The 23,032-nt window shown below is 36.0% G+C and overlaps 1 non-coding gene across 1 annotated transcript; it reads right to left on the reverse strand.

Annotated features, from left to right (window-relative positions):
• Nucleotides 1-4,420: 4,420 nt before the first annotated feature.
• LOC121208664 (small nucleolar RNA R71) lies at nt 4,421-4,527 on the reverse strand. The gene has a single exon (XR_005903795.1). It is a non-coding gene; the product is annotated as a small nucleolar RNA R71 (small nucleolar RNA).
• Nucleotides 4,528-23,032: the final 18,505 nt, after the last annotated feature.

Consider the following 23,032-nt stretch of genomic DNA (forward strand, 5'->3'; position numbering starts at 1 on the left):
ATTGAATTCAGATTAGAACTATTTATGATCTAAAATAGCTTATATATTTCACAATTTAGTTAATCGAATCAATATATTCTTCAACACAATACTTCAATTTATTAACTAACATTTGATGTCACATCAAATAACCGTTATTCACTTATTATCTCATCAATTCTTTTAAACTTCTCATATGTATTAGTCATTCCAACCCTTATAACAACTTTATAATATTACAATCCTTCTACTATTTTCCCCTCCTCCTCCACTCTATTCCACATCCTTATTGTACATATATAAGATTTTTTTGCTTTTAGTATATAACATGCTTTCATGTAACATTAATTATGATTATACAAATCACATGTATAATTAATTATTTTTTATCTTTTTCTAAAGAAAACAAAATTAGGATCTGCTTTTTGTTTTTGAAGCTAGGCTCAATGAAATTTTTACCATAAAAATTTTATAATTTCCATATAAGCCAATTAATACAGTTTTTTCCTCAAACCTTACTTTGTTCTGTTGCTAGGCAGCTTTAATCCTTCTTCACTAAAAATTAAATATCTTTTAGTGAAGAGCACAAATTATGTTACTATTTGTTTCCTTTGAAAATAAAACCACTAAGGTTTTAGTCATATAAATTTCATCTCCTTAACAGTTTTGTACAATTTGTAATAATTTTTCAAAGTCAGAATAGGGGAACCCGAAATCATTCTAACCTTATCTTACAAAAATTATTATATCTCACATTATATAATTCTATTGTTTGCACTGTTTATTTTGTGCAAAACTAGACTCGTTAAGCTTTAATTTCATATTTTATTCAACCTCTAAATTAATTTCTAAAATGTTTGGTGAATTTTCAAATTAGAGTCACTGTTGCTGTCCACAATTGTTTTTAGTAAATTTCTCAACTTTTCCATGGTTCTTTACATTATTTTCATTTAATCATTCATAGTCTTTATCCCTTTGCTTTCTATTAAATTTAATCACTCATATTTTTGTGTAGAGAACATGGTCATTTCTTAATTCTTAATTCTTAATTCTTAATTCTTTTTACAACACACATCATATTATCTCTTATTTGAAAGCTTAGTATTTCAAGTTTCTATATGTCATGCTTCATTACATACCTTCTATTTTAAGAATTTAGATTAAAATACACATTTCGTACATTTTATTTTCAACATATTTAATTCAATTTATTTAATAGAAGTATGGTTCATATGGGAACTTACCTTTTGTCAAGAGTTTCTTCCTTTTTTCTTCACTTCCATTTCTTTCTCATTTTCCTCACTATCATTATCTTTTCTTCTAATTTTCTTCACTTTCATATACTAATTTCTTACTTTTAAATTGATGAACATACTCTCTATTAGGGTTGTGACCCAAATTCTTATTAAAACAAAATAAAAGTGGCAAGAGGATCCATGAAGGCAAAGGCTGAGGGCTCCTACAGTACAGTATAAGATGCATAAGAAGAATCCGTATAGAAGTTTACTTCCTTTGTTTGATATTGAGTTGAATAAGGTGTTTTAACATTACTGCATTACTTCTATTAGATGTCGATTAGAATAAGGTTTTTTAAACCTATAAATAGACGTAGTCTATACTCATTGTGTTTTAATTTTGAATTCAAAATAGTAAATTTTCTTCTCCTCTGCCCATGGTTTTCTCTCAAAAGGGTTTCCACGTAAAATCTGTGTCTTCTATTTTTCTTTCTTTTCTTTGCGATACATTGTCATTATCAACATTTTATTTTAACAAATTGGTATTAAAGATTTTTGAGTTACTTATCTCGATCATGGTAATTGTAACAGCCCTTACCCGTATTCGATGTCGGAACAGGGTATGAGGCGTTACTAGACTTAAACACAAGCAAACATATATTTCTAAGCCATAAAATTTGGCATCAAATTCAAAATTTTTACATTTAATCATAAAGTTCTTAATACAAGCCTACGAGGCCCAAAATGTGCTTTGGAAGTGGTTTGAGACTAAATCGAGAACCTTAGAAAATTTTATTTTACGACACTTAAATTTTTTTTGCTAAAACAGGGGTCACACACCCGTGTGGCTTGAGACACGCCCATGCGGGTAGGCCGTGTGTTTACACACGCCCATATCCCTAACCTGTGTAACTCTCTGTTTGTCACCAAAGAACAAATTGAAGTCACACAGCCATGACACACGCCTGTGTGCTTAGGCCGTGTGCTTGATACTGAGCATTCTATTTTTTAACAATTTAAGTGCAGGGGACACACAGTCGATCACATGCCCATGGGGCTGACCGTGTGTCACACACGGCTTAGGCATACGCCTGTGTGTCTACCTGTGTGGAAAATAATAAGGCTATTTACCAAGCCATTTGCCACCCTTATTCACACATACACTTACGATAAACCGTAATTTATACATATTTTTACCCCATGTTTAACGCATTTTATGGATGATTTCCCATTAGAATTGGTGAATTCGATGCTCTTAATGCTTTAATTTCATGTTTTATACTTAGTAGAGCATAGGAGAGCGAAATGAACGAGAAACAGACCAAAAACGGAGAAAATGGGCCAAAGTACGAAATCAACACAGCCTGGACCTCTTCACACGGGCAGACCACACCATCATATCAATTTGGCAGGCTCGAGCACAGCCTGAAGTAATCGCACACGGGCTTGTTCCTGCCGAGCCCAAGTTGAGTCCAATTCACAAAAGGCTAATTTTGAGGGCTCTTAGGCATTCCAGAGCCTATAAATACACCCTAGAGGAGGAAGAAAAGAGAGACACAGAATAGAGAGTAAGGAATTACTCCAAAGAATCTGATTGATCCATCTCAGAAGCTGGATTCACCATCAAGACTGAAGATCTCTCAATTTCCCCTTCAGGGGTTATGGGTTTTCTTTATGTTTTGTATTCTTTATTATTCTGAGATGTTTTCTTATTTAGTTATGAACTAAAACCCCTAAATACCTAAGGGGAATGAAACCGAAGACGAATCTTGTTATTATTTTTTGAATTGTATGATAAATATTTAACTTGTTCTTAATTATGTATTCTTAATTCTTGTTTTGATATCCCAGGATACTAATTCAAGATAAGCTCTTATTCTGAGGAGGAATAGACCCTGTCTAAGAGTACATTTGTCATAATTAAGCGGAGTTGTTTGCGCGTCTAGACATAGGGTGACAAGATTTTACCGGATTAGGGTGAAACCTAATAAGGGGATCCATAGATCGAGTTAATGCAACCCTAGGGTGTTAATTAGAGAAAGGTCTCAATTATTCAATCTAGGGATTAGACGTTATTAGTCTTGAATAGGGATAATAACATAACTTAGGGATCTCTACGGAACAAGTTAAATGAATAAATCATCCGATTCAGAGCTAGAATAACAAGTACAGTTTAGGTGGATTTTTCCTTAGGTATTGTCTTAATTCAATCGGTTTTCCCAAAAGCAATTCCCCAATTCTATTCTCTGTGAATTCTTGTTTAGATAATTAGTTAGTTAAAACAAAAACCTCTTTATTCTTAGGCTAGATAATAAAAAGACAATCATTACTAGTACTTTTAGTTCCTTTGGGTTCGACAATCTGGTCTTGCTAAAACTATACTACTGTTTGATAGGTACACTTGCCTACATAGCAATAATAGTTAGTTTCAAGAATGATTAATTATAAATATTTAAAACCTATCACGAAATCATGCAATCAAGTTTTTGGCGCTGTTGCTGGGGAACTAAGATATTAGGAACGCTCATTTTTTATTAATTTAGCCATTTATTTTTCTTGTAATTTAATTAATTTAATTATTATTATTTATTAATTTACTTTTTTCCTTTCTCTTGGCAGGTTTTTATAGTTTATGACTAGAAGAAACCCGTCAGGACCACTACTTTTTGACGAAGAAATCGATCGCATAGTTTGTAGAAACCAAAGAGAAATACAACGAAGCTTAAGATACACAGAGAACGAGCAAGAGGATGAATACTCATCCCGCAACCGAAGAGATGGCTGAAAACCAAGACAATCAGCTACCTCCTGCAATTGCAATTAGTCAAAATCCTACTCCACGCACTATGTATGATTATGCTAAACCTTCTTTAACAGGAACTGAATAAAGCATAGTTAGACTTGCTGTAGCTGCAAATACTTTTGAACTAAAACCTAACTCTATTCAAATGATACAGCAATTTGTTCAGTTTGATGGTTTGCAGGACGAGGATCCTAACGCTCACTTAGCAAACTTCTTGGAACTATGCAATACTTTTAAAATTAATGGTGTTTCTGATGATGTCATTCGTCTTTGGTTATTCCCTTTTTCATTGAGAAACAAAGCTAAACAGTGGTTGAACTCATTACCACAAGGGTCAATCACTACTTGGGAACAAATGAGCGAAAAATTTCTATTAAAATATTTTTCGCCGGCTAAAACGGCTAAATTACGTAATGATATCTCTTCGTTTGTGCAGATGGACTTAGAAACTCTTTACAATGCATGGGAGAGATACAAAGACTTACTGAGAAGGTGCCCTCACCATGGGTTACCGCTTTGGCTACAGGTTCAAACGTTCCATAATGGCCTGAATCCTTCGACTTGACAAATGGTTGACGCAGCTGCTGGCGGAACCATCAATAATAAAACACCTGAAGATGCCTATGAGTTTATAGAGGAGATGTCACTGAATAACTATCAGTGGCAAGTCATGAGGACTAAGCCAACTAAAACAGCAGGTGTTTATAACATCGATTCGGTTACTATGCTGCCAAATTAGGTAGAACTTCTAAATAAAAAGATTGATGGTTTACTTGGTTCTACTCAGGTACATCCAGTAATGAGGTGCGAGACGAATGGAGGAGGAGCATGCACAGAGTATCAACCCTTCAACCCTAGCATTGAGGAGGAACAAGTCTAATATATGGGTAACAATAACTCTCGATCCCAAAATAACCCATATAGTAACACTTACAATAAAAGGAAGGGAGCGTCATCTTCCTCGGGTCCTACCGTGGAAGTTCGTCACCCTTTCCTGCAGTTTCCTCGTGGGCCCCAAGAAGAACTTTACCAAATACTTCGAGCCCGACCTTTAATTGTGGACCGCTGCATTGACTGGCCGCAGTAGAACAAGTTCAGTTGGCTGAAGCGATTCGGGCCCTCCTAACCACCGACCCTTGGGAGCTGTTTTTTGGGATCATCGAGCCAGCATACCTCGAGATCACGATGGAACTATGCTCAACGTTCCATCTTCAGACTGTAATGACGAACTACGATGATCCCGGTACGGTCCAATTTCGCCTAGGCGGGTTAGTCCGCCAGTTCAGCATCCCAGAATTCGGTACGGCGCTGGGTTTATATACAGAAGAATTCAAGGAGGAGAATGACTTACATGCTCTCAACCGCCACATCCATCATTCTCCTTCACGGTGCTGGGACGCACTAGCACCAGGTGGGGCCACCTACAATCCTAGCCGCTCCAAGGCATCGGCTCTCCCTCCATCTTTGAGGTACCTACACGCCATTTTGGCTCACACGATTACAGGACGGTGAGAGAGCACTGGCATCGCCAACACTCACGATGCCTACTTTTTATGGTGTATGTCGCACGAGAACATCATTGACCTTGCCTATTTCATCGCCCTCGTGATTCAGCACCAGACAGAGCGGCATAGGAAGGGGGTCATCTCCATTGGCCCCTATGTTACTCGGTTGGCTCGACACTTCGGGCTCCTCAGCACCGTAGCTCAAGAATCATTCTTAACTCTCATTGGCCAGATGTCTCCACAAGGCATCTCGAGCATGCTTAGCACGAGGATGATCGAAAAGTGGCGGGGAACCTACCCTCCTTAATATCGTCTCGCCCAATCTACCGAGGAGGAGGCCTACGAGGACATTTCTGATGATGTCCCTCCATAGCACGAGGACCCACCGACTTAGCCACCACCACCCTTTCGTCCAGTTCATGCGGCGACTTCATATGCTGACATCGCTAAGCACATCACTCAATTCGAGCAGCAGTGTTTTCAACGATTTGACAACATTGATGCTACTCTACAGCAGAATTTTCAGCACCTCCACATCTCATCGCCAGTCCCACCTCACAAACCATCTAGCAATGAAGATGTTTAAAAACATTTATTTATTATTTTATGTTTTTAATTTTTATTAAAACTACTTTTTATTTTTATTATATTTTAGAATTTTATTTTTAATTATCAATTTCTGTTATTTCTTTATGAGTAATTATTCTTCCTAATATCCCCTAAAAAGTTCTTGATTTTATCTCAGTTATATAGAGCTCTTAAGCTCATCATCACATAGGAATTAAAAACTCCACCGGGAAAGGTTCTCCACGACTGCCATGTCCTGATCGTCCACGACCATAGCTACCACTAGATATAATATTCTTTTGGCATAGGACTTATGGACTAATGAACCTCTACCACTGCCGGAGTATCTCCTCCACTCTCGCACCGATTACTCTCCAAAACTCCAGTTCGAGGAATTCATCATACAGGAAGTTTCACTTCTCTCCCTATCTTATTTTTATATTCTAATATCTATCTTTGTACATTGAGGGCAATGTACATCTTAAGTGTGGGGGGTATTTATTTCATTATCAGAAAAATCCTTTAATAACTGCCTTGTTCTCTTGAAAAGCTCTCATATCGTATTTAGGATAAATTCTGATTGATTTATGACGTTGATTGATATATCTTGAACTAAAATATAGGCATTTATGCATTTATTGTTTAAACCTCAAGACATTAGAGAATCAAGCATGATAAGTTGATTTTTAAGAATTTAAAATCTATGTTGTTTCCCCAAATTTTAGGTATTACTTTGAGTTGGAATTCACAAGTTTTAAACATCAAAAAGCCATAATTTTTGTGAGATTTTTGAGTCTTTTGAGCATCTATTAATTCTTTCATGCTCACTTTTATTATTGCTTTGAGTGCAATAGTATTGAACTGTTATTCTAGAACTTGCTTGATTATGCATGTCAAGACCACACCATTTGATTTGATATGTCAAGATGATAGAGGCACTTAGGATTAACCCACTCATGCCATGAAAAGCCTACCTCCACGATTAACCCCTAGTAAACCCCCTTGTGTATTACCCTTAATATTAACCCTTAACCCATTATTGTTGAAATTTCCTAAATTAATCCCTATTTTTGTCGAGATTTGAGTTGAATAAATTGCTTAGCTATGTCTTTTTCTTAATAGTTAGTCTATGTTATTTAACTTGTTCTTAAAAAAAACAAAAAAACATGCATACATATTAGTAGTGATCTTCTATTTGTAAGCTTCAGTATTTAAATTCCATAGTCAGAGAAAGAGTTATGTTGTACGTAAGTGATGATTAAATATTTTTCTAGTTAAGTAATTTTTCAACTGAATCTCGATTCTAACCCTTTCTTTCAGCTTGTGAATACACCCCCTAACCAAGCCTCATTACAACCCTCTAAAGACCTTTTGATTGATGTATCATCTTAAATTATAGTGGTGGAGATTTGATTTTCATGCAAGCCTATGGTAATGACTTTTCATTATTGATTATTGAGTGCTTCATTTATTGTCTTTAAACACCTCGAGTGATTTGAGTGAATCTTTGGTGAAGATATGAAACTCTGTGATATTTTGAATCAAAGGCAATTACTTAGATGAGGGGAGACACCTATGTTTGCATGATTAAATACTCAACTTGGAATGTTTGAAACTTTTATGTTCTTTTAGTTGAATTCTCAATGTATCACCTATGGATTATTTTGAGATATTACCGATAGAAATTATAAGTTAAGAAAGAATTTATTTTGATTATGAGTTGAAAATTTTGTTTGAGGATAAGCAAATGCTTAAGTGTGGGGGTATTTGATAAACCGTAATTTATACCTATTTTTACCCCATGTTTAACGCATTTTGTGGATGATTTCCTATTAGAATTGGTGAATTCGATGCTCCTAATACTTTAATTTCATGTTTTATACTTAAGAGAGCATAGGAGAGCGAAAGGAACGAGAAACGGGCCAAAAACAGAGAAAATGGGCCAAAGTACGAAATCAACACAGCCTGGACCTCCTCACACAGGCAGACCGCATGGCTGTGTCAATTTGGCATGCTTGAGGAAGGCCTGAAGTAATCGCACACCAGCGTGTCCCTACCGAGCCCATGTTAAGTCCAATTCGAAAAAGGCTAATTTTGAGGGCTCTTAGGCATTCCAGAGCCTATAAGTACACCCTAGAGGAGGAAGAAAAGGGAGACACAAAATAAGGAATAAGGAATTACTCCAAGGAAGCCAATTGATCCATCTCAGAAGCCGGATTCACCATCAAGACTGAAGATCTCTCCTCAATTTTCCCTTCAGGAGTTTTGGGTTTTCTTTATGTTTTGTATTCTTTATTATTCTAAGATGTTTTCTTATTTAGTTATGAACTAAAACCCCTAAATACCTAAGGGGAATGAAACCTAAGACGAATCTTGTTATTATTTTCTGAATTGTATGATAAATATTTAACTTGTTTTTAATTATGTGTTCTTAATTCTTGTTTTGATAACCCAGGATACTAATTCAAGGTAAGCTCTTATTCAGAGAAGGAATAGACCCTGTCTAAGAGTACATTTGTCATAATTAAGCGGAGTTGTTTGCGTGCCTAGAAATAAGGTGACAAGATTTTGTCGGATTAGGGTGAAACCTAAAAAAGGGATTCATAGATCGAGTTAATGCAACCTTAGGGTGTAAATTTGAGAAAGGTCTCACTTATTCAATCTAGGGATTAGACGTTATTAGTCTTGAATAGGGATAATAACATAACTTAGGGATCTCTACAGAACAAGTTAAATGAAAAAATCGTCCGATTCGGAGCTAGAATAACAAGTACAATCTAGGTGGATTTTTCCTTAGGTATTGTCTTAATTCAATACCTTAGGTATTGTCTTAATTCAATCGGTTTTCCCAGAAGAAATTCCCCAATTTTATTGTCTGTGAATTCTTAGTTTAGATAATTAATTAGTTAAAACAAAAACCTCTTTATTCTTAGGCTAGATAATAAAAAGACAGTCATTACTAGTACTTTTAGTTCCTTTGGGTTCGACAATCCGGTCTTGCTAAAACTATATTACTATTCGATAGGTACACTTGCCTACATCGCGATAATCGTTAGTTTCAAGAACGATTAATTATAAATATTTAAAACCTATCACGAAATCACGAGATCAACTTACCCCAATTCAAAGGCACAAAATAATACATACTTAGGCAACCAAAACATCCACATTCATGGTTAAAACATATCAACTTTATATCTTTATCTAACATATTTACTACATTTATTAAGCCCTAAATCAAACATACAAATCTCACATTCATTAGGCTTCATTCAATTACTATCTAGTTACCAAATTATACTCATATTCCTCATCTTATCAATAGGTCACAATTCCAAACATTACACAATCATGCCATAAATCATATTTCCAAATATTTCATATTCAGCAAGCATACCATGATCATATCACCATAGACATTGACACATATATGAATATATTTAGGCTTACAACCATGTTGCCACTATAAGCCAACTTACATGGCCAAATAGCCACATAAGCCTTTGACGATTACAAGTCATTGTGTAGGGCCCAATTTCTACCCGGCCCAAATCAAGGAATCCAAATCAAATAATAAAACCAAAATTAAAAACACATAAAAGAGAAAGCTACAGTCCAGGTTTTTACAGCCAAATGCATTGATCAGGCCCCATATTACAACTAAACCGGTTAAAAACCCAAACTCGAAAGCCTAAACAAATCAACTAAACTAGCCCAAAATGAAAACCCAATGACAAACCCAACAACCTAAACCCTAATAGCCCAATATAGCCCAAAACACAAGTGAGCAAGGAAAAAGAAACCCTAGGTGCGCCGCACCTAGGTCTCTCTGCTGCTGCTCCTTCCCCGTACGCTACCGTCGCCTCCACGCGCATCAGGCGCCACTGACATCACCTGCAACACGCAAACGAAAAAGAAAAAACAAGAAAAAAACAAGAAAATGGCAGAAAACAAAAAATATGAATAAGAACGAATGTTGTACTTTGACTATAAATGCCTCAAAATTTCATTGTATTTTTCTACACATGGATATTAAGCAATCAAAAGCAAAAACAAAGGCTAAAAAAGTTGATTTTAATTTTCTCTTCTATTTTTTTTCTCTTTTCTTTTTTTGATTTATTTTTTTTATATTTCTATTCCGAATCTATTTTTAAATAAAATAATAAAAAAGGAAAGAGGAGGAGAAGACTTACCCGAGATCCCCCGTGGTTTTGTCGTCGGAGACCTTCTCTCCGTCGCCAAAAACGAACCCCAAAGGGGGAGGGGAGAAACTCTCTTCTCTCGATCGGCAAGCTTGGTGACGATGCAAAAGTGGGTTTTTGAAACCCTAGCAAAGAAAATTGAGGAGAGGGGAGGGCCACTCTCTGATTTTTTTGAAAAGAAAGGGAAGAAATGAAAATTTTAAATTTTTTTTTGGCTTTAATAGCCATGCAAAACGACAATGTTTTGCAAAACCCCCACACGCCTCAAAACGGCGCCGTTTCGAAGGGAATCCGTACGACTCGACCCATAACAGGAGGGGATCCGTGGGTTTTAGACTTATGGTCTATTTGTGCGTTCGGTCCCTCTGATTTTGCAGTACGTTGCGATTTAGCCCTTGTCTGTCTTTTTTTCCTTTTTAATTTTGTCATACAATTTCATTTTTTTCTCACTTTGGCCCATTTTGAAACGCTGCATATAAGGAATGGGAATAATTCCCTAACCGGTCCCCGCCTTCGTTCGCGCGTCTAATTTTGGTCCTATTTTGTTCTTTTCTTTAAATTTCGCCCCGTTTTTTATTTTTATCCCATTTTGGTCCTTCTTTATTTATTTTATTATAGTTTTTACCTTTAATTTCATTTTTATCTCGATTAAGCCCCTTTTTTAATAAAACTATTTATTTTCCAATTCATTATTTATTTATTTATTTCTTTGTTTATTTTATTTTTATTGAGTATGTTTTTTACTATCCAATATTATTATTTATGTATTTATATACAAATTGCTCCCTTAATTTTATTTATATTTTTACTTGCTATTTTATTTTCAATATTTTTTTGTATTATTATTTTTTGTATTATTGTTATTATTAATATATTATTATTATTCTTAATGTATTATTATTATTTATCTTCCACTTTATTATTATTGTACTATCACTATTATTATCATCATATTATTAAACTAATTAATTTTATACTACATTATATATTTCTTTTTCGTATTTACTTACGTCGTTATTATTATTATTATTACTATTATTATTTTCATTGTTGGTATTTGTATCATTATTATTATTATTTTCATCATTATTTTATTTTTTATTATTAATGCTATAAAATTATGCATATTGTTGTTATGTCTTCATGCTTTACTAATTTGTTGAATTTATGTTGCATTATCATTCATCCAATATGAGATTTTTACACGTTAGCCATACTCGAAAAAAACTACACATACATCGTTTTTAAATATTTCACCAACTTTCACCAAAATTCATAAAAAAGGGGATTCTTTAATAAAGGCAATATTCTGTGTTTTGGAAATTCGAGAAATCGTGCCCTAACGTACTAGGTTTCGATTTGTCTCGTTTGATTCAAAAGACCGAATAACCCTTTAAAATTAAAACGCATGAATTTTGAAAAAGACAAGCTCATTCTCAAGGTTTTAAAATGTTGTGTCCTACGTATTGGAAGTGGCATTTTATTACTTCAGGACAAGAAGGTTTTTAACATCCGTTTCGATTTACTCAAGCAAATTCTTCATACAAAAATTAACATTAAAAAAGAGAGGATCATACTTTTAGTTCTTTTCGATTTTTTTAAATTTCGACATTAAGACATTAATTAATCAAATAGGTACCAATTTTGGGCGTTACGAGGGTGCTAACCCTTCCTCGTACGTAACCGACTCCCGAACTCGTTTTCTTGAATTTCGTAGACCAAAATCATTATTTTAGTAAAACAAAACATTTTATTAAAACAATCAAATTACGAGGTGATCCGATCGCACCTAAACAAAAAAGATTAGTGGCGACTCCCATCTTTCGTTTTCAAAATAAAATGTCAACCCCTTTTTCAATAAAAATGGTTTCGACAGCTTGACGACTCCACTGGGGACCAAAATAAGAGAGTCAAGCCACAAGTTGATTAACTTTTGTCTTTTGGTCGAAATTAGAAACTTTGGTTTTAATATACGATCCCTTCTTTGCATTTCATCCACTTTTGTTACGATTTTCATCATTTAATTCCTATTTTCTTTATTGCTTCCAGTTTTTTTATACATATATCCTCGCATATCGCGTTGCATGACCACTTGGTTACACCCTTTTAAGTGGGAGTGAGAAACTACTCCTTCGTGAGGTTTTTACCTCCGTGCAGGATAGTGGATTGCTTTCGGGATACATTCGTACCTATATCTTCATGAGATTCTTATCTCCGTGCATCCATAGGGAAATATATTCCTCTGAACTCAACTCGGTCTATATGAGCCTATAATGGGTGAAGATTGAGGAATCTATCGGTTCGGGTACCTTTACTTTAGAACTAAATTGTATGTAGTAAGCCTTAGGAGCTTACCCTAAGTAGAGGCATGCCAAATCCTAGTGGTCACCCGGATAGGTGCTCTATTTTGTTTATTTCTTCTGTGCTGATGCGTTTGATTTTGCTTCGATCACATTGCATTTTCATCATAAGAGATCCTTTCGTTGCATTTTTATTCGTCTTTGTTACGGTCCTTATCATTGCGGTTTATAATTGTTGTGTTGGTTTGAGTTTAGACATCTTTCTGCATATTGCATTACATGATCGTTCGATCTTACCCTTTTAAGTGGGAGTGAGAAGATATACCTTCGTGAGGTTTTCACCTCCGCATGGGCTAATAGACTACTTTCGGGATACATCCATACCTATGTCTTCGTGAGATTTTCATCTCCGTATAGCCCCCTGAATTGAACTCGATCTATATGAGCCTATAATGGGTGAAGATTGAAGAATTTGCTGGTTCAGGTACCCTTTCTTTAGAACCAAACCCCATATAGCGAGCCTTAAGAGCCCACCCTAGGTAGAGCCACTCCGAACCCCTTAGTGGTCACCCGGATAGGTACTCTATTTTTTTTTATTTCTCCTATGCTATCATGTTTTCTTTTGTTTTGATTGCATTGCATTTTTATCATAGAAAGGGGATGTTAAGTCACATTCGATTGCTAAATAGAAAAGCTTTTCATGGAGAATAGATTTCTTGATAAAGTGGAATATAATATGACCATCCAAATATGGTCCGAATAAAAAACAAGAGAAGGCTGAGAGTCCAAAAAGGAATACACAACTTTGCTTCATTGCCTGAGGATTCAACCCAACAAAGATTATTCGAGAGCCGTCATGTCTTAAAGAAGCTGATGAGCATCGCGGGGATAAGTGAGCAATGGGCCGCGGTCCGGATCAAGCAAAAAAGTGATAATAGAGACATCTTTTGGAAAATTTGCAAGATTTAACCATAACATCTGGATATGAAGAAAATGACCGGTGTCTTCGCTTGGAATATGAGGGCAAGGCCGTATATGTAATATGTTTTATGTAAAGAAATTTGTTTTCTAGAAAAGTTGTTCTAATGGAATTGAATCCAAAATCAACGCCTCTATTTTTGCATTCATCCCATGCATTTCCATTGCATTTCATCACATGCATTACATTTTCACAAAAGAACTCTAATTAGGTAAAATTATTTCAGCTAACTTGAGAACCTTCAAAACTCTACTAAACTGAGCATCGTTAGGGTACTCGTGCAAGAAAAAAAGGCCATGGACCGAATCTTGGAAAGAATATAGCAAATGCAAATACAGATGCAAGAGCAATTGACCAAAATTCAACAAGAGATGCGGGAAAAAATGCTAGAATTCCAAAGGAATATGATGGGCCAGTTAACCTAGTTACTAGCCAGAGAACTTGGAAAAAGGAGTGGCCCAGTGGTCAACAGTGGAGATGATAATGAAGACCTCATCTATTCCCCAAGTTTTTCCCCAATAAGCGTCCTGACCCAACTAGACACACATTCGCAAGGGGTACCCGTCATTATCGAACCTCAATATCAGACTGATACCTTAGTACTGTTGAACTTCCCGATAGTTTTAGGTTTTAACCCGGAGGATGATCGAGCCAAACCGGTTGTTCTGGCAGAAACAAAGGAAAGAGGAGAGTGGACTTTAAATGCCCCAAAGAAGAAGGAAAAGGAAGCAAATAGTATGAGTAGGTATAACAAGGGCTATTCGGAGTAGATTATAGTAATCCAGCCAAGGACGGTAACTACCAGCCATTAGGTCTCCCCAAGGTAAAAACTCAATCTAAAATCAAACTCAGAAAAACCCCAGTTTGCAACCATCCCAATCACATATAGGGTGTTGTACCAAATTTTGTTTGACACACATGTTGTATCCCCTTTTTTCGTAGAACCAATACAACCTCCATAGCCTAAATGGTACGATGTAAATGGCCAATATGAATACTATACGGGAATCACAAGGCATTCATTCGAGAACTGTACCACTTTTAAAAAGTTAATCGAAAGATTCATCAAAATGGGTATTGTAAAATTCGATGATCCCTCTAGTGCAAAAAACCTGTTACCCAACCATTCTGTTAAAGAGGTAAATAATGTGAGGGGCGTGAGATCTAAGAATGCATCGAGTTCAGGGCTCTAGTGCAAGACCTGATATTAGGGAATCTGAACATTAACGACGTATCAGAAGAGGGACCTAGGGAATAGAATTTTTCGAGCATCTGCCTTTACATACTTGGGAGTGTTTTGAACCATGAGACTGTGGAAGAGACCCCTATATTTTTAGAACTAATCTAGAGTAATATTCAAAACACGTTTGTTTCTTTAAGCCTAGAAGCAACAAGAATCCTTTTGTGAAATAAGCTTATATCCAAAATCTTTATTTCAATAAAATGCATGTTTGTTATCATTTTGTGTAAATATTCTTTTATTCTTTCCATTTCATATCGTACAAACAATTATCCTTAGATTCTTTCATTTTTTGGGACTTTCTTTCAAATGTTCTTCACTCAAGATCATACCCTACAAGTAATCATCCTTAGAATAATTTATTCTTGGAGTCTGCCTTCGTACCTACAATAGATCCTCAAATATCAATGACATGAGCAATGTTGCTACTGACCTAGAATCTCCTTTTGAGCGAAATATGGGCCTAAAGGGATCTTAGCACTTTAAAGATGACAGAGATAGTAATCCATCTCCTGATTTGTTAATGATGGTAGAACAAGATGAAAAACATATCCTACCTTACAAAGAGTCAATAAACAGTAGGTCTAAGAGAAGAGAAAAAGGAAAGGATCAAAGCCTGCATCACCACAAAGACAAAGCGAAGCGTTCCTATCAAGAAATACCTGGGCTACTAAGACCTATGGATGCTGCTAAAAGAGGTCCCTAAGTACGTCAGAAGTACACATGCTAATGGGTTTACGATGGCTAGGCTAATCATGAGATTTAGGTTCTACTGGTCCATCGTGGAAGGGAATTGCATCAGTAATACCGTAAATGCCAAATTTATGGAGACAAGATTCATGTGCCCCTTCATTTCTTCGTAGACGTTCTCCATATGGGGCATGGAGGTTATTAAGCTGATCTCGTCGAAAGGTTCTAGCAAGCATCAATTATTTCGCGAAGAGGGTAAACGTCGCTTCATATGCCAATATTACAAAGTCGACAGTCATCAGAGTCCCAAAAAAATAGAGGAGTGAGATTATGTGTCGACAAGAAATGTCAAAAAAATCATATCCAACTGCATAATGTCAAAAGTTCGCAGTCTGTTCAAAGAACAGACGCCATATTACCTCAAAATAAATAATACAGTGGAGGTAGAAAAAAATGTACATGAATAAAAATAACTAAACAAGGATCATACAAAAAATGACCGAGACTTGTAAAGATTGACATAAAGAAGTTACATTTACCCTCTATGCTTGTCGAACGTCAGCCAAGACTTTCGCCGGGGCAATATATTTCTGATTGGTTTATGGGATAGAAACAGTTTTGAAGACAAGATTCCTTTTCTTCGAGTCTTGTCAAAGCTGAAGTTAGAAGATAAATGGATCCAATTCTAATGTGATCAGTTGAATTTGATCGAAAAAATGAGGTTGAATGCTATCCACCATGAGCAAATGTACCAAAAACAAATATAAAAAAGGTTCACCTCAAAAGGGAAACCTAGTATTGAAAAAGATCTTTCCTATACAAGAAGGACTTCAAAGGACTTCAAAGGAAAGTGTACGCCAAATTGGGAAGGACCTTATATGGTAAAGAAGGCCTCCTCTGAAAGAGTGTCGATACTGACCAATGTGATGGCAAAAACTTGCCTAATCTTGTGAATTCAGATTCAATCAAAAAATACTTCACCAAAAAAAAAGAAAAAAGAAAAAAAAGGAGAGGCCGAGGTGAAAACCAGCAAAGGGCGCCTTGAGACAAAAGGGGTTTTTGAGTTGAAAACCTAAAAATGGGAAATTCAAATTTTTTATCAAAGGTGGGGCATGCAGTGGTCTCGCTTTCTCCAGATTAACAAAAAAAAGGAAAATGTTACGTCTTGAGGCATCAACAAAGTACTTTAGATCCCCTAAAGACATGTTGAGCTTAAAAAACGGTCCTGAAGAATTTTGTACGGAGAAGCTCATATTGTGATATCTGGGGCACCTACTTTCCTTTTGCCCATTTTGTATTCCAGCAATATTTGCTTTATTTGATTAATCCATCCTTCTTAGATTCTGTTCTTGATAAATTCCAGTTTGTATATCATTTTGATCTTTTTCAAGCATTTTGCTTTGAAATAATGATTAATGGACCAATAATACTTTCACAAAAGAAGTTCTGTATATTACTCTAGAAGCTTCTAAATAGTATAGAAACCTAAAATAGAACCATTATTTAGAACTCAACAAGCCTAAGGGTTGGAAATATTTGAGAGAGAGGAGTCTAAAATTGTGGCTATCTCTCCAGATTCTTTGTTAAAGATATCAGTTGCACGAAAAAACAAGGTATTTTGTTGGTAACGCAACCTCGATGAATAGCAGGCAATGTTAACCCAAGCGTCAAAAGGGGTTTATTCTTGAAAATTTGTCATTCTATATACCCATCCGGTCATGTTACCCAGAGGGGTGTGATAGATCAATTGAAAAAGCTACAGGTTCTATACCCTTGATTTGTAGCAGAACGGATTGAAAAGATACAAATCCTATACCCTTAAGCTGCAGTAGGATGGATTGAAGATGAAACAAATCTTATACCCTGAGTTGCAATGGGTTGGATGAAAAAAACCCTAAAGTTACAGTGGAAGAAAGCTATTGAGCAAGACATAATTGTTTCTTTGGGCTCTATCAAAAATACCAGCCGAACAAGAGGGCGACATAATATGTCGATGATAAAGCCCTGAAAAACTATGAGCGATGACGTCTTAAGCACTCAAAAAGGAATTATTCTCATGACATTTCTGCATTCATATAATTTATCTAGCTAGGAGCATTTGGCTCATTCTGATCATGGCATCTTAATTATTTGGCATAAACATAGGCCCATGAAATCGATTCTACAGATTATATCCCTAGAGGATGGTGTAGCAACATTGGTAAATTCACAGATCCTATCTCCCTAAGCAGTAGTGGAGCAGATTTAAGCCACCATCCTATCTCCCTAAGCAATAGTGGAGTAGGTTGAAGATTACAGATCCTATCTCCCTAAGCAGTAGTGGAATAGATCGAATATGGCAAATCTTGTCTCCCTAAGCAGTAGTGGAGCAGATTTAAGCCTCCATCCTATCTCCCTAAGTAGTAGTGGAGTAGGTTGAAAATTGTAGATCCTATTTCCCCTAAGCAGTAGTGGAGCAGATAGAAGATGGAAAATCTTGTCTTCCTAAGTAGTAGTGGAGCATATTTAAGCCACCATCCTATCTCTCTAAGCAATAGTGGAGTAGGTTGAAGATTGTAGATCTTGTCTCCCTAAGCAGTAGTAGAGCAGATCAAAGATGGCAAATCTTGTCTCCTTAAGCAGTAGTGGAGCAGATTTAAGCCACCATCTTGTCTCCCTAAGCAGTAGTGGAATAGATCGAAGATGGAAAATCTTGTCTCCCTAAGCAGTAGTGGAATAGATCAAAGATGGAAAATCTTGTCTCCCTAAGCAGTAGTGGAGTAGATTTAAGCCACCATCCTATCTCTCTAAGTAATAGTGGAGTAGGTTGAAGATTGTAGATCTTATCTCCCTAAGTAGTAGTGGAGCAGATCGAAGATGGCAAATATTGTCTCCCTGATACGTGATATTCTCGATAGGTTTTAAATATTTATAATTAATCGTTCTTGAAACTAACTATGATCACAATGAAGTCAAGTGTACCTATCGAACAGTAGTATAGCTTTAGCAAGACCGGATTGTCAAACCCAAAGGAACCAAAAGTACTAGTAATTACCTTCTTTTTATTATCTAGCCTTAAAATTAAGGGATTTGGTTATCTAAACTAATTACAAAACTAATAGTGCACAGAGAGAAGATTGGGGAAAAAACTTTTGGGAAAACTCGATAGATTAAGATAATACCTAAGGAAAAATCCACCTGGACTTCACTTGTTATTTGACTCTAAATCAGACGATTTATTCATTTGACTTGATCCGTAGAAATCCCTAAGTTATATTATTATCTCTCTCGAGACTAATAATGTCTAACCTTTGGTTGATTAATTTAAATCTCTTTCTAATTAACACCTAGTGTTGCATTAACTCTATCTATGGATCCCCTTATTAGGTTTCACCCTAATCCGGCAAAATCTTATCACCCTATCTCTAGGCATGCAATCAACTCCGGTTAATTATGACAAATTTACTCTTAGACAGGGTCTATTCCTCCTCTGAATAAGAGCATTAACTCAAATCAATATCTTGGAATATTAAAACAAGAATTAAGAACACATAATTAAGAACAAGTCAAATATTTATCATACAACTCAGATAATAATAACAAGATCCGTCTTAGGTTTCATTCCCCTTAGGTATTTAGGGAGTTTAGTTCATATTTATGAAAGAAAACATCTCAGAAGAATAATGAATACAAAACATAAAGAAAACCGAAAACACCTGAATGGAAATTGAAAGGAGATCTTCAGTCTTGATGATGAATCTGGCTTCTGAGATGGACCAATCGGCTTCCCTTGAGTAATTTCTTGCCTCCTACTCTGCGTCCCCTTCCTAAGTGCCTCCTTAGGTGTTTAAATAGGGTTTAGAATGCCTAAGAGCCCTCAAAATTGGCCTTTTCTAAATAAGGTTATACTTGGGTCCGGTAGGGACACGCCCGTGTGCGATTACTCCAGTCCGTGGTCAAGGCTGTTGAATAGGCACAAGCGTGTAGTCTACCCGTGTAAAACGTGAATAGGCACAGGCTGTTGAAACTTCCTGAATGATGAATAAACTCCTTGAATTGGAGTTATGGAGAATAATCAGCCAAGGCAATGATGAGAGTAGAGGAGGATACTCCGGTGGTGGTAGGGGTTCAGTAGTCCATAAGTCCTGTGCCAAAAGAATATTATATCTAGTGGTATCTATGGTCGTGGTCAAGCAGGACATGGTAGTCGTTGAGAACATTTGTCAGTGGGGTTTTTAGTTCCTATGCGATGATGAGCTTTGGAGCTCTTTATAATTGTGATAGAATCAGGTACTTTTTAGGAAATATAAGGAAGCATAATTACTCATAATGAAATAGCTGAAACTATAAATTATTCAATAAAAATTATAAAAACTAAAATTAAAATAATAATAAATTAAAATGAATTAAAAAGTACTTAAATAAGATAAATAAAGATAAAAGTAAAAATAATAAATAATAAATAAAAAGATTTTAAACATCGTCATCGCCGGATGGTTCGTGAGGTGGTGGTGGCGATGAGATGTGGAAGTGCTGGCAAATCTGATGTAGAGTCGCATCAATGTGATCAAAGCACTAAAAACATTGCTGCTCAAATCGTGTAAGGCACTCAGAAATGTCAAAGTATGAAGCCGCCTCATGAACTGGACAATGGATGGGTGGTGGCTGAGACGGCGGGTCCTCATGACGTGGAGGGACATCATCAGTAATGTCCTCTGGGAAACTGAATGATTTGGACAATACCTAAGGGAAAAATCCACCTAGACTTAACTTGTTATTGACTCTGAATCAGACGGTTTATTCACTTGACTTAATCCATAGAAATCCCTAATTTATATTATTATCTCTCGAGAGACTAACAACGTCTAACCCTAGGTTGATTAATTGAAATCTCTTTCTAATTAACTCCCTAGTGTTGCATTAACTCGATCTATGGATTCCCTTATTAGGTTTCACCCTAATCCGAAAAATCTTATCACTCTATCTCTAGGCGTGCAATCAAATCCACTTAATTATGTTAGATCTACTCTTAGACAGTAACTTTTTCTCCTCTGAATAAGCACATCAATACTTGAATCAATATCTTAGAATATTAAAGCAAGAACTAAGAACAAGTCAAATATTTATCATACAATTCAGATAATAATAACAAGATCCGTCTTAGGTTTCATTCCCCTTAGGTATTTAGGGGGTTTAGTTTATATTTGTGAAAGAAAACATCTCAAAAGAATAATGATAACAAAACATGAAGAAAACCCAAGAACTCTTGAAGGGAATTGAAGGGAGATCTTCAATCTTGAAGGTGAATTCGACTTTTGAGATGGATCAATCGGCTTCCCTTGAGTAATTCCTTGCCTCCTACTCCATGTGTCTCTTTTTGGTACCTCCGAGGGTGTTTATATAGGCTTTAGAATACTTCTAAACCCTCAAGAGTGGCCTTTTCTGAATAGGACTAGACTTGGGCTCGACAGGGACACGCCCGTGTGCGATTGCTTCAAAACGTGTTCGAGTCTGTTAAATAGACACGGGCGTGTGGTCTACCCGTGTAAGTCGTGCTCAATTCTACTAAAAGGACACGGGCGTGTGGTCTGCCCATGTACGGAAGTCTAGGTCGTGTTGATTTCACATGTTGGTCCATTTTCTCCGTTTTTGGCCCGTTTCTCCCTCTTTTTACTCTTCTATGCTCACCTAAGTATAAAACATGAAATTAAAGGATTAGAAGCATTGAATTCACCAAATCTAAGGATAATTTATCCAAAAATATGCTAAGCATGAGGTAAAAATATGTCTAAATTACGGTTTATCATTAAGCCAGAAATCTTTGTTTGCTCTATGTGCAATGAATACTCAGTTGGCTCTTTCTGACGACAGCTCGGTTGTAGCTGAGTTGAAAGCGAGACCGTTGTTTTTACAGTAGATTTGTATGGTTCAGAAAGTTGATAATGAAATGTTAGCAAAATAGGTTCAATGTGATTCGAACCTTGATTCAAAATTTCAAGTTGACACTGATGATTGTTTGAGATTTAGAGGCTGAATATGTGTTCCAAGAAATTCAGAGTTGATTCAAATGATTTTGAATGAAGCATATAGTAGCCGTTTATCTATTCATCCTGGAAGCACGAAAATTTATAACGACTTAAAATAGCTTTATTGGTGGCTTGGTATGAAACGTGATATTTCAAAATTTGTTTTGAAATGTTTGATTTGTCAGTAAGTTAAAGTTGAGCATCAAGTACCGTCTGGTATATTGTAGCCAATTATGATTTCCAAGTGGAAATGTGATAGAGTGACTATGGATTTTCTGTCAGGATTGCCCCTATCTCTATGAAAGAAAGATGCAATCTGGGTTATAGTTGATAGATTGGTAAGATCGGCTCATTTCATTCCAGTACAAATGGACTATTCGCTTGAAAAGTTAGCTGAGTTGTATATCTCCGAGGTTGTGAGATTACATGGAGTACCTGTTTCTATTGTTTAGGATAGAGACCCGAGGTTCACATCGAGGTTTTGGAAGAAACTGCATGATGCGCTGGGTACAAAATTACATTTTAGTACCATATTTCACCCACAGACGAATGGTCAATCCAAGTGAGTTATACAAATACTCAAGGATATGTTAAGATGTTGTATTCGTGAGTTCAAAAGTACGTGGGAAAAGTATTTGCCGTTGATTGAATTTGCATATAATAATAGTTTCCAATCGAGTATTAAATGGGCACCGTACGAAGATTTATACGGTCAAAAGTGTTGAACACCGTTGTACTAGACTGAGCTAAGCGAGAATAAGATTCACGGGGTCGATTTGATTTAAAAGACCGAACAAAAAGTGAAAGTAATTCGTGATAGTCTGAGAGTAGTGTCAGATCGTAAGAAATCATATGCAGACTTGAAGCGGAAAGATATTGAATTTTAGATTGGGGATAGAGTGTTTTTGAAAGTATCTCTATGGAAAAAAATACTTTGATTTGGTCGTAAAGGCAGATGAAGTCCAAGATTTATAGGACCGTATGAGATCATCGAGCGAGTCGGACCAGTTGCTTATCGGCTAGCATTGTCGTCTGAGTTATAAAAGATACATAACGTATTTCATGGGTCGATGCTTCAATGATATCGATCTGACCCTTCACATGTAATTTCCCCGACTGAGGTTGAAATTCAATCAAATATGTCGTATAGTGAAAAAACAATTCAGATTCTAGCTCGTGAGATCAAAGAGCTAAGAAATAAGAAATTTGCATTAGTGAAAGTATTATGGCATCGACACAGGATTGAAGAAGCTACATGGGAACCCGAGAATGCTATGAGAGAACAATATCCAAACCTATTCATTGGTAAGATTTTCGGGGACAAAAATCCTTAAGGGGAGGGAGTTGTAACAGCCTGGTTTTAACTAAATCGAAACAGTGGTTTCGGAACCACAAATCTGAGCTCATAAAAAAATTTTAATATTATTTTTGGCGTTAATATTATGGGAATATGTACGAGTGAAAATTCGTTAAATAATTTTGGTGTTTGACTGCTTAATTTGATGAAAGGACTAAATCGCGTAAAAT

Source organism: Gossypium hirsutum, chromosome A10, assembly GCF_007990345.1.
Source record: "Gossypium hirsutum isolate 1008001.06 chromosome A10, Gossypium_hirsutum_v2.1, whole genome shotgun sequence".
In the NCBI taxonomy this organism is placed as follows: Eukaryota; Viridiplantae; Streptophyta; class Magnoliopsida; order Malvales; family Malvaceae; genus Gossypium; species Gossypium hirsutum.